The sequence below is a fragment of the Phlebotomus papatasi genome, chromosome 2, assembly GCF_024763615.1.
Source record: "Phlebotomus papatasi isolate M1 chromosome 2, Ppap_2.1, whole genome shotgun sequence".
Lineage (NCBI taxonomy): Eukaryota > Metazoa > Arthropoda > Insecta > Diptera > Psychodidae > Phlebotomus > Phlebotomus papatasi.
The window spans coordinates 101,479,964-101,491,325 of record NC_077223.1 but is presented as its reverse complement, the minus strand read 5'-3'; positions in this window follow the sequence as shown (position 1 = coordinate 101,491,325).

Sequence of the window (11,362 nt, the reverse complement as noted above, 5' to 3'; positions counted from 1 at the left end):
GACTTTACGAATTCATTTTGTGTATAATATTTAAGTTATTGTTCATTAAATTATTTGAAAGTAATTCAAAAATTTGCTAAAATGCTTATCATTTTTTTTTTTGTTTTGTATAATGACTTTCTGTTTAAAAGAAGAATTTCGTCTTAAAATATATTGATCGATAAAGAGAAATTTATACTAAATTGAGAATCAAATACAAATTTGCACAAAATTTGTATTTTTTATTTTATATTATTGTAGAACTAAATATTTTACAAGAATATAAGAAAAATTACTTTGTATCTAATATTTTCTAAGCACATAATAAAAATTATTTGATCAAATGCGTAATTTGTGAGGAAAATCATATTATCGTTTAATTTTAAAATCGGATTTTAAATTAAATTGAAAACAGTTTCAATAGATTTTTATAGCTTTCAGTAGATGCATTTCTAATGTACGTTTATGCCACTTTGAAAATATTTTAGGCAAATGAGTTTTTATTGTTTTTCCTGAAGCTGATTAAAGATGAAAAGGGGAAACCTTTCTCCTGAACAGTTTTTCTAGCAATTTACTGTTCTTCAGTGATTCTGTATTATCGACTTTTTTTGTGTTGGTTCCTGTTTTGACTATTTTCCCCAGTATTCGCTGTATTCTAATACCACAAAACAGTCACACACAAACCACAAAACACAAAGAAAAGTCAATAATGCAGAAACATTTGAGAACAGTCATGTGCTAAAAAACTGTTCAGTAGAAAAATTTCCCTAATGAAAAGTGAAAAGGGGAAATCATTCTCTTGAACATTTTTTTTTAGTACTTTACTGTTCTCAAGTGCTTCTGCATTATCGATTTTTCTCTGTATAGATTTCTGTCCAAACTATCTTTTCCAGTTCTCGTCATGCTCTAAAACCACCAAACAGTCGAGACAGGAACCAACATAACGAAAAATCGGTTAAATAGAAATACTTGAGAACAGTAAAGTGCTAAAAAATGTTACAACACATTTTTAAAAAATGAATTTCTATTGTTTAGTAGTAGTAGTACTGTTTCAGTAGCGAATAATTGTTAATGGTGGTATTACAAGAAAAAATAAAAAGGGATTCTCTTGAAATTTTTTTAGTACTTTACTGTTCTCAATTACGACGAGGACTCGAGACAGATCAAACACAGAGATAAGTCGATAATGCAGAACAACTTAAGGACCAGTAAAGTGTTAAAAAATGTTCACGGGAAAGTTTTTCGCTTTACATTTTTTCACTTCGCATCATAAATCTTTCTCCTGAACATTCTTTTTAGTACATGTCTGTTTTATGTGCTTCTGTGTATCGACTTTCCTTTGAGTTGGATCCTGTCATGACTGTTTGTTGATTTTAGAATGGAACACGACGAGAACTAAGGAACACAGACGTAACGTTGTGACAGAAACCAATACAAAGAAAAGTCGATAACGCAGAAGCACATTAGAACAGCCAAGTACTAAATAAAAATGATCGGGAGAAAGATTTTTCCTGATAATTTTTTTTATATGAATAGAACCATAATGCTTCCCAATCTAATTATTTTACTTTATTATTTATTGATAGTTCAAAATTGATAATATTTGGCATAGAGTGTTTCTCGAACAATTTCTCTCAATTTCTTCAAAAGTTATTATTACATAAACTTTCATTTTCTCTACCTCATAATTCTTACTGCCTGGTCATGATCTTGGTCATCTTGGCAAACTTTTTAAGGTCGGCGATTATGCAAAGTCTTGAAACTGGAATGCAAATGAGACAATTCGGGCAATGTTCCTATTGTTATGCTCACTTCTTGGTCGTATAAAATCTCCAGCAATTGCTTTCATTCCATTTATTCTAAGTTTTGCTGCCCAAGAAGATGGATAAGAAAGTTTTAATTGTGATTTTAATTCTTGTCATTGGCATTTCACGCACTGGTAGTGAGAAATCTGCTGGACATATTGTGCCAAGGGATGGGAGGATTGTGAGGAGTGAAGCTGGTGTTTATCCTGAAAGGCGACAGGCAGATATTATTCACATTTACCCCCCAAAAAGACGCAGAAGAAGGCGGAAGAGGAGGTGTCTGAGGAAGAGACCTCGCCCCTATTATGATAGGATTGATGTGAGTGAGAATAAATTGACTTATACGGATGACCAGTGGAGGGACAATCGATACCAGAAACACTTTACCATAATCCCACTGATAGAGTCAGCGAAAAGCGTTGGAGATGGGACAAAATTCATCCCAATTGCAATTATACGGCATGATCAGAGACCTTCTTTCCTTCCCAATCACTACGTTAATCTCAAGAAAAGTCCCTCGAATGGTAGGGCAATCCCTAAGTATTCTTACAATGTGAAGTTCGATGGATTCCCACGGTTCATGCAGAGTCCTTGGGATTCTTTCAAAGTGTCCCGGGATCAAGAGGAAATCCTCAAGAAGGTACGTAAATACGCTCAACCAGGATGGGGAGGCACCTTCATGTCACAAGAACCTGTTCCTGGACAAATTCTCTTCCCGCCCAATCCCCTAAATGACCCCAGAAAGGTCATGGACATCCCACTGGGAGGATTTCGTGGGTCAAATCAAGATCGATGGGGCCATTTGAAGGATTTTTACGAGCGTGACATTCCTCGCTCCCCGTCGATCCCAAAGCCCAGCCGTGGGTTATTTTATGAGGATCAAATCCATAAAAATCACCGTCATTATCTCGCGAGAAATTCCACCGATTCCCACCATGAGAATGTTAAACCTGTTTGGGAGGATGTGGACGATGGACCATTTCAGTCGTCTTATCGTACAACAAGGCCCATTGTCTTCCTCTCGCCGCGGTCACCGAACTCCACGCTGCTGATCAATCAACGCGCCCCTGAGAGGGATAAGACCGTGATGTTTGTGAAGATGTCCGGCCACATGGCGGGGACAAATTACTCAAAATCCCATCCAGTCTTTGATGCTCTGAACACGACAAAGTGGGAGATGTCTATGGGGCAGAAACCCATTCCTACTAAGAAAATACCAGCCAGATGGAGTCCAGTTGTCACATCTACGACAACAGCTCCCAAAGTTCAGCAATCGGATCGGTATTCATTGGTGGACATCAAGCCCAACATGTCTTTTGTCGTCCTTCCCACCAGGTAAGGCACGAATTTGATAAGAAAAAAATACAATGTTTCATAAGCTGCACTGCTACAAAATATAGTAGATTTTACTAAACTTCTTTTATGAATTATTTAGGACAGAAAAATGAATATTCGACTTTTCTTTTGTGTTGGTTCCTGTCTCGGCTGTTTTCTGTAGTTCTCGCCATGTTCTAAAATCGCCAAACAGACGTTACAGGAACCAATACAAAAAAAACTCGGTTATGTAGAAGAACTTGAGAACAGTCTTGTGCTAAAAAACATGTAAATTTTTCATTGGAATAGTACCATCATGCTATTCTAATACCCTGTCTAATGCTTAAAAATTGCAAAATAATTTTTGACAGAGGGAAAAAATGGAAATTTTTGAATACAAATAACAAGAAATTTAAAGTCTAAACAAAAAAAGGTCAATAAGGTAATTGAGAATATTGGATTTGAATAAATTTGAATAAATAGAGTTTGAATAAATTATTATAAAAAATAAATAAATAAAACTGCAATCTTGGACAGTAAAAAAAAATTAATTTGATGAATAGATAAATTAAATCGGCCAATAGAATAGTAAAATTTGTCAGTAATGGCCCCTGCACACCTTTTAGTTCCGGAAAAATTAAATCAAGATTCACATCTCTTTCATTCTCACATGTTTTGCATCGGTGGCAGCCAAAATCCCGATAGCCAAAATCCTGAAAGCCAAAATCCCGAACGACAAAATCTCGAAAAGGCCAAAATCCCGAAAGCTAAAATCCCGAAATCCAAAATCTCGAACGCCAAAATCCCGAAAAGGCCAAAATCCCGAAAGCCAAAATCCTGAAAGCCAAAATTCCGAACGCCAAAATCCCGAAAAGGCCAAAATCTCGAAAGCCAAAATCCCGAACGCCAAAATCCCGAAAGCCAAAATCCCGAATGTTCAAAATCCTGGAAGGGATGGAATTATACGGGGGAAAATGTTTAGAATAATTTCCCAAGACACAGAAGATTTCCCTTTGCCTCCAGCAAGCACAGGTACAATCATGGGAGTAGCTATGACACTTTTAAGAGTTCGGGATTTTGGCATTCGGGATTTTGACCTATTCGGAATTTTGGTTTTCGGGATTTTGGCGTTCGGGATTTTGGTTTTCGGAATTTTGGCTTTCGGGATTTTCACCGGGACCCGTTTTGCATACATATGTCTATCTCATTCTTTCACACTCCAAATTCCATTGAGCTAAATTGAATTTATTGTGAAGTTTAAAAAAAGAAGAAGAAAAGTACGAAAGAATTAGATAGACTTACGCAATACGTTTGAGAAAGAAATGCATTCGAATTTCGACTTCATGAAATTTTCCTGATCTAAAAGGTATTCCGGGACCATAAAAAATGGATTTTGACTAGTACAATATCAATTTTTGTTGGGAAACAAATTGATTTTTGTCAACAAAATAAAATCAGTTTTAGAAGAAATTGAATATATTATATAAAAAGAATCTGATTTATTCAATTATAAGGTAAAATGACACTAGAACAGAATTTTTCTTGTCTTCTCCAAGACGTAAATGACGACTTTACTGTTTTGAAAGTGCCAAATTCGTTTCCAACTTTTAGATCACGAATATTTGATGTACTAAAAATTGATTTTCGTCTAGTCCGTAGTATAACCACTTCTGGAGAGAGAGGAAAGAAATATCGACAGGCGGTTTTCGGTAAAGGTTAAATGTCGGTAGGCGGCTAGAAGTAGGTGATGTCAGATCTACTCCACCCCCTCCTTCCGCCATTTTGGAATACCCTCAAATTTTGTTTTTTTTTTTTTCAATAACTCAGCCCCTATAGCATCGATCGATTTCAAATTTTAGTATGTTATAGCTGAATCCAGCACTGCTCGATTAATTTAAATTTAAGCCCGTCTGACAAATGGCCATATCTCCGGTTCTAATTATCGGAATTGGAAAAATTTTGGTATTTTGGAAAGCTCTCGTGGAGTACTACAACCCTTATGACACTTTAATTTCAACCGATTTAATCGAGAAATCGATTTTCTAAATTTCGATTTCGAATATTTCAAAAACTAGGCGATGCTTTTTATTTAAATTTTAGTATGTTGTAGTTGAGGTCGAGACCTTTTTAATGGTGGGTCGCACTCCTCCTTCGATATTCCCTGACCAGCGCTATAATAAAAAATGTCTTGATCGGATTGCATTTTCGTGTTTATGAAGCGATTTCAATGAAATTTTAGTATATGTTATATCCGGGATCAGGATCTTTCTAACGATGTGTCCCATTTGCCTCTACACCAACCCAGTAGGGAAGACTGGGGCAAAAAGTCACAAACCGAAAAATTCAAAATTCAATATCTTCCAAGGTAAAAAAGATAGCGGCTCAATTTTTTTTCTATAGATAGCCTCCATAGGCCTTCTTCAATGTCGTAAGTTTCTTAGAATTCGAACAAGGAATTTAAAAAAAAATAAAAAAAAATATCGAAATTTTTAGCCCTATTTTTGAAATATTTTCCTTGCGGAAGATAACAATTATTAGGGGAAAGTCGTCTGCCTTCAAACGAAAAATGGAGTTCCAAATTTAAGATTTTTTTCTGAAGAATCCACAAAATAGATTTTATTTTCTACTACACCAAAAAATTCTCTTGTTCATTCGGCGTATATGATTACCTCATTTAGCACTCGCAAGTCCTCAGTTTTTCCTTCTGAGAAAAATTAAAAAAGTGATGTCGATTTGTATGAAGGCAGCTGGCATAGTCTGCCTTCAAACCCGAGGCAGCTGCCTTTAAATGTTTTTTTTTCACTGAGAATATTGAATCAATAAAACTAAATGGGCTATAAATGATTAGGTTGAAGCCTAACGCACTCACTAAAATCATCACTGCAGTCAAAAGACATTAAACAATAACTTTTCTTCACATTTTTCTGAAGCACTGTTTTGCACTTGAAAATTTGGAAGAAAAAACCATTGAGAGTTGACAATTGTCAACTTGAAACATCCCGGCCGGAGCAAGATAGCAGGTTATAAGTATTTGTATGACGTTCTTCAGAGAAAAGTAGGAGTTCGATTTCACATGTTTTGATGTATGGAAAGATAGGATTTAAAGGCACACGACATTAGCATTTAAAGGCTGCTGCAGGGTGATATTCTCAAATTTTTGCCACCCACAAAAATTGTGTCATATGAACCAAAATGTATTAACAGAAATATTAAGCCTGATTAACCTTCTATGTGTCACAATGGAAGATGTAAAATGATTTTTACTATGAAAAATCACATGATTTGTGGAACATCAAAATTACAGTTTAGAGCTCATTTTCATGTTTTTTGATCTAGCATCTAGGAAATAGGAGCTAGGCTCTCCATTTTTTGATGATTTGTGAGGATGATGGATAGCTACCTAATAGTTAATAGAATATAATTTATGCTTTTGAGAACAACGAAAAAATCGCAACATTTGAAGGCTGCTGCATTTAAAGGCAGACGACTTTCCCCTACCTACTTATTTTCCAAAATTGATGCACTGGTGAATATTTTCTAATTAATTTGGATTTTTTGAATACGAATCCGCTATCTATTTTAGAATTTTACAAAAGTTCTTTTCTCCAGAAATCCTTTTATTAAAAATGGCCATTTGGGATAAAAAGTAACAAAAGTTATAGAGCAAAAAGTAACAAAAAATCGAAGCAATTTCTGATGTCTCACGGCGAAAGGAAACGTCATTATCATGTCTCGCCGCTTGTTCTTTGCATTGGTCAAACGATTTGCAGTCTTTTGTGTGTTTTTTCTTAAAATAGCTTGAAAAGCGCTTTTCTCGTTTTCACACTTTTCTCGCGGAGAAAAGTAGATGAATAAATTTTCTATGAAAATATGTCATCTAGGTATTTTTTCAAATTTACGGAAGCCCGTAATAAAGCGAATCAAAATATGATAATACCCAATGTCTGGTACTATTTGCCCCAGCATTTTTGAGAATGATCACAAAATTACCTTTTAGAAATTAGCTCGATAAACGTATTTCCTTACAAAATAGAGGAAATTTACTTTCACAAAGTTGTAGAGCGGTAAATTTCCTATAAAACTGCGCCAATTAGAAATTTCTGAAGCGCTCAAGTAGCTTGTAAAAAAATAAAATATCCGTTTTGTGACTTTTTGCCCCAGTCTCCCCTATACCCGGACCCTTACTATATTCAAATGGACCAGACTCTATCTCTAATGTCTATTAACCGATTTCAATGAACTTTTTTTTTCTTTCGTTGGCCTTCTGCACTAAGTATGTTTAAAATTGAAAATGACCAGTGATAAGCCCGGATAAGCTTATAGTAGCTGAGATTCTTTACAGATAACCTCGAAATGCGTGCAACATGGGGTGCTTGCAATTCGGAATGTGTGAAAATTCGATTATGATTTGAATTTTGGGGGTAAAGAATCGCGTCGAGCCAATTTTATCCATTTCGACTGACAAGAGCAGTTCACCCGATGCGTTTCTTTACATGTAAAGAATACCAGCTACCATAAACATACCTGGGCTTTTCTATTTTTGTCATCTAAAATTCTTAGGAAATCACAAAGTTCCAAATTACTCCACGTTACCTTACTGCATTTCACACAACAATTCCTTTTTATATTTTGTCCAAATTCAAGATAGTCTTCTGTAAATCCCCCGAATGATTTGTGATCACTTTCCAGGTTACCAGACACTCCGACATCGCTACCTGCAACTCCAACAGTAACTCCAATGGATACAATTCGAATGTTTTAGCAATTGGCCAACTCAATACTCCAACTTGGCTCTTGATTGTGGTTTGTTGGTGCTTTAAATGGTCAATTACCCACCTTGATTGGCGCTTTGGACATGATCATGAAAAATAAAACAGCACCAAAAGGAAAGAAACACAGAGAAAATTGAATCCCAGAAGAGTTGAAGTGAGAAGGAAATTCCTGTAATCAATCATAGAAATGCAATAAAATTTATTTTTATTTTACTTTAGATTTCCGCTTTGATTTACATGGTCGCCTAATTTTGATTGTTTAGAGATAAGATGGTTTTTGCAAATGTACTTCCTCGCCTGCAAAAAGGTGATTTTGTTGATAGTTTTCACCTCTATAATTTTCTGGGTTTCCTTCTGCAAAACTGACCAATTTTGTTGACTCTTTTCTGCACAAGAAACAATTTAATTGGTTGCAATGTAATTGGAATTGTTGATATATTTGCTAAATTATCTAAATTACTCTTCGGACTTGGCTATTTATAGGGCTCATTAGTTACTTTGTGAGAGTGCATAAGTTAAAATAATTTCTTCAAAACAATTAAACACTTTATTTCACAAAATACCCACATTTTTTGAATTATTTCATTTGGATAATTATGGATTTTTATTTCTTTTTTTTGTATTTTTTATGAGATCAAAGCATAAATATATTTTTTATTGTGGCTGATAAGGAAAATATTCACATTTAATTTCTATTTTTGGTTTTTTAATAATAAATCTTCACTGCAATTTCCTCATGGTTAATTCCGCTGCAGTCAGATAACTTCCTAAACAATTGTTGTCTCTTCACTTAGAAATTTCTATGAAACGTCTAAATTACATACAAAGGGAAAGAAGATCGCAATGTTAATAATACATTATAGAGTGACAACATACATATTCCCTGAATTGTTTTATGTACCTCTTAATTATGTATATGTGAAATAAATGGTAGTTGTGAGACTTAAGTGAATCACTTTTCTTTTATGACTGAAAATTTTGTATAATAAAACAATCAAGCGTTTCAACTGTAAAAAAAATGTTTTACATAAAAAAATGCTTTTTGTTGTTATAAAATTTGCGCCTACAAGATAGTATATTTTTCATCACCATTGCAGATAATCTGATATAAATGCTAATGCTAGTTTTTATTGCAAACGCTAGAGAAAAGTATCATTAAACCTTTGTTATCCAAGCATATTTTTTCTTATTCCAATATTTTATCAATTATATTAATACTTAATGACTTGTTAGTAATATATTATTACCTCATGATTACAAAACGAATTATGGTTTGCGTATTACCACTTATTTTAAATAACAATAAAAATTACAGATGTTTAGTTAAGATAAATTGTTCTATTCGCACCTTTGTAATTAAAAATTCATACGGAATTATTTGCTATTGCCTAATTTTTGTAAAAAGGAGTGAAAAAAGTGCGATATTTAGATTTAAATAAAATCAGGTAGAAATAACGGTTATCTATAGAGAAATATGGGGAAGATTTTACCTATTTTGGATACATAATTGCATAAAGATTCCCTTTCCTGGTGAATCGGGATACTTAATATCCAAAATATAAAGATTTTTATGTTGGGTATAATTTAGTCATTTTTACGGATAATTATATGTCGATTGTAACTAAAGAAATAAAATTTCGAAATAAAACCAAATTTTTAACAGCAGTTTTGTCGAAGAGTTCTCTTTTGCATTGAAGAATCGCGTGAAGCAATTGGTAACAGCCCAGGCGATAATACCATTCCCGGCTAGCATACTAAGTACTTTTTAAGTATTAAATAAGTGCTTAACCCTTTAACGACGAGACACTTTTTACAGACTGAAAATCAACAAAAAAAAATTAAACTGAGAAACATAATCAATGATAAGTCTTACATCTAACCTTGGAAAGTCCAACAGAATCTGATTCGGTGTATTTTGTGTTTCTATGAACGATAGGGACAAAAATAGCCCAAAAATTTAAGTAATTTTTCTGACAATACCAATGAATAATATTTTTCGCTTTAATTATTAATCGTATCGAGATATATTCATTACAAAGGTAATCATTTTTACAATGTCCATATCCCGTGTTAGAAGAACCTGCTAGTCTGTTTGTAGACTCGCCCAGGAGCGCCTTCCCCGTATTGTGGATGCTTCTTCTATGCTCCCGGAATTGTTGGGCGTAGGCGGTGCATTATATTACGTTATTAACATATGAAAATTGTCTAAATTAGACATTCAGATCTTTGCACCGGGCGGGACTCGAACTCACATATTGTAAAATATTGTGTATTAATATTGTAGTTTTTATTGTCAAAAGGGTTTTACTTAAAAAGTATTAGAAGTATAAAAAATAAATAAAATCAATTATGAATTTGAGAATTTAAAAATTCGCCATTTTTGAGCTCTAATATTTACTATATAGCAAATAGCTGGAGACTTGCAAAAAATATTTTAGATTCCTTCAACCTTCTACTTTACAATTATGTACAGATATAAAACAAAAATAACTTTAGGTAGTCAAGAAAAATTATTTTCTTTATGGGACACCGGTGTTCCAATCGTCCTTAAAGGGTTAACACTATGATATAATTTCAAGGAGCTGTAAGCCATTCAAATACTTAAAAAATATGTAATGTGAAATGACTCAGCCTTAACACTAAGTACTTAACTAAGGCCATTGTAAAAAATTTTAATTAAGTACTTACGACTTCTAAGTAATTAGGGGAGACCGGGGAGGTTTGGGACACTTTTCCATGTTTTGACTTTGAGACAGTATTCCAAAAAATCACGATAGTGTATTACAATTTTATGCGGACTATAGGATACTTATGGGTATTGACTTTATAAAAAGCACTCGATAGAACTTGGAAAACAACTGAATTTTCTTGGAGAAGATAAAACATTTAATTTGACACTTTGTCCCAAACCTCCCCGATCTGGGGCAGTATGGGACGCAAAAGGGGATGTTTGGGAAGCATTTTTTCTCGCATTATTTACATTATTGGAGCATGTTAATTAATTTTAAATACTAGATTAAAAATATTTCTAACAGAAATAAAAATGTTTAATCTTTTATTTCATACTTAGAAATTAATATCAATCTTATTTGTACAATAGAGTCATTTTTGGTCAATCACTTATTTAATGTATTTTCTTCTTACTTACTACCCCAGCTTTCTTTGCTTTTTTATTCTAAATATTGAAATCATCATCATCAAATTCCTCAGGCGAGTAGATTCTTTTGACACTTTTAGTTTTGAACGCATTGGCGGATTCCTGTTTGATTTTACGACAACTGGATAGTAACAGTTTTTCCTTGTTTGTCGAGATAAGCTTTCGCCTTGCCTTTTCTGAGGAACTTATGAGAATTTTAGAGGATACTGATCGAGATATTTTCGAGTATATAGTTTATAACGGGATTGGACAAAGGTAGAATATCCTCAGAAGAAGAAATTATTGATTCCCAAGACATTGATGGTTTAATTGTCTCTGTATGCAACTGCTGAACT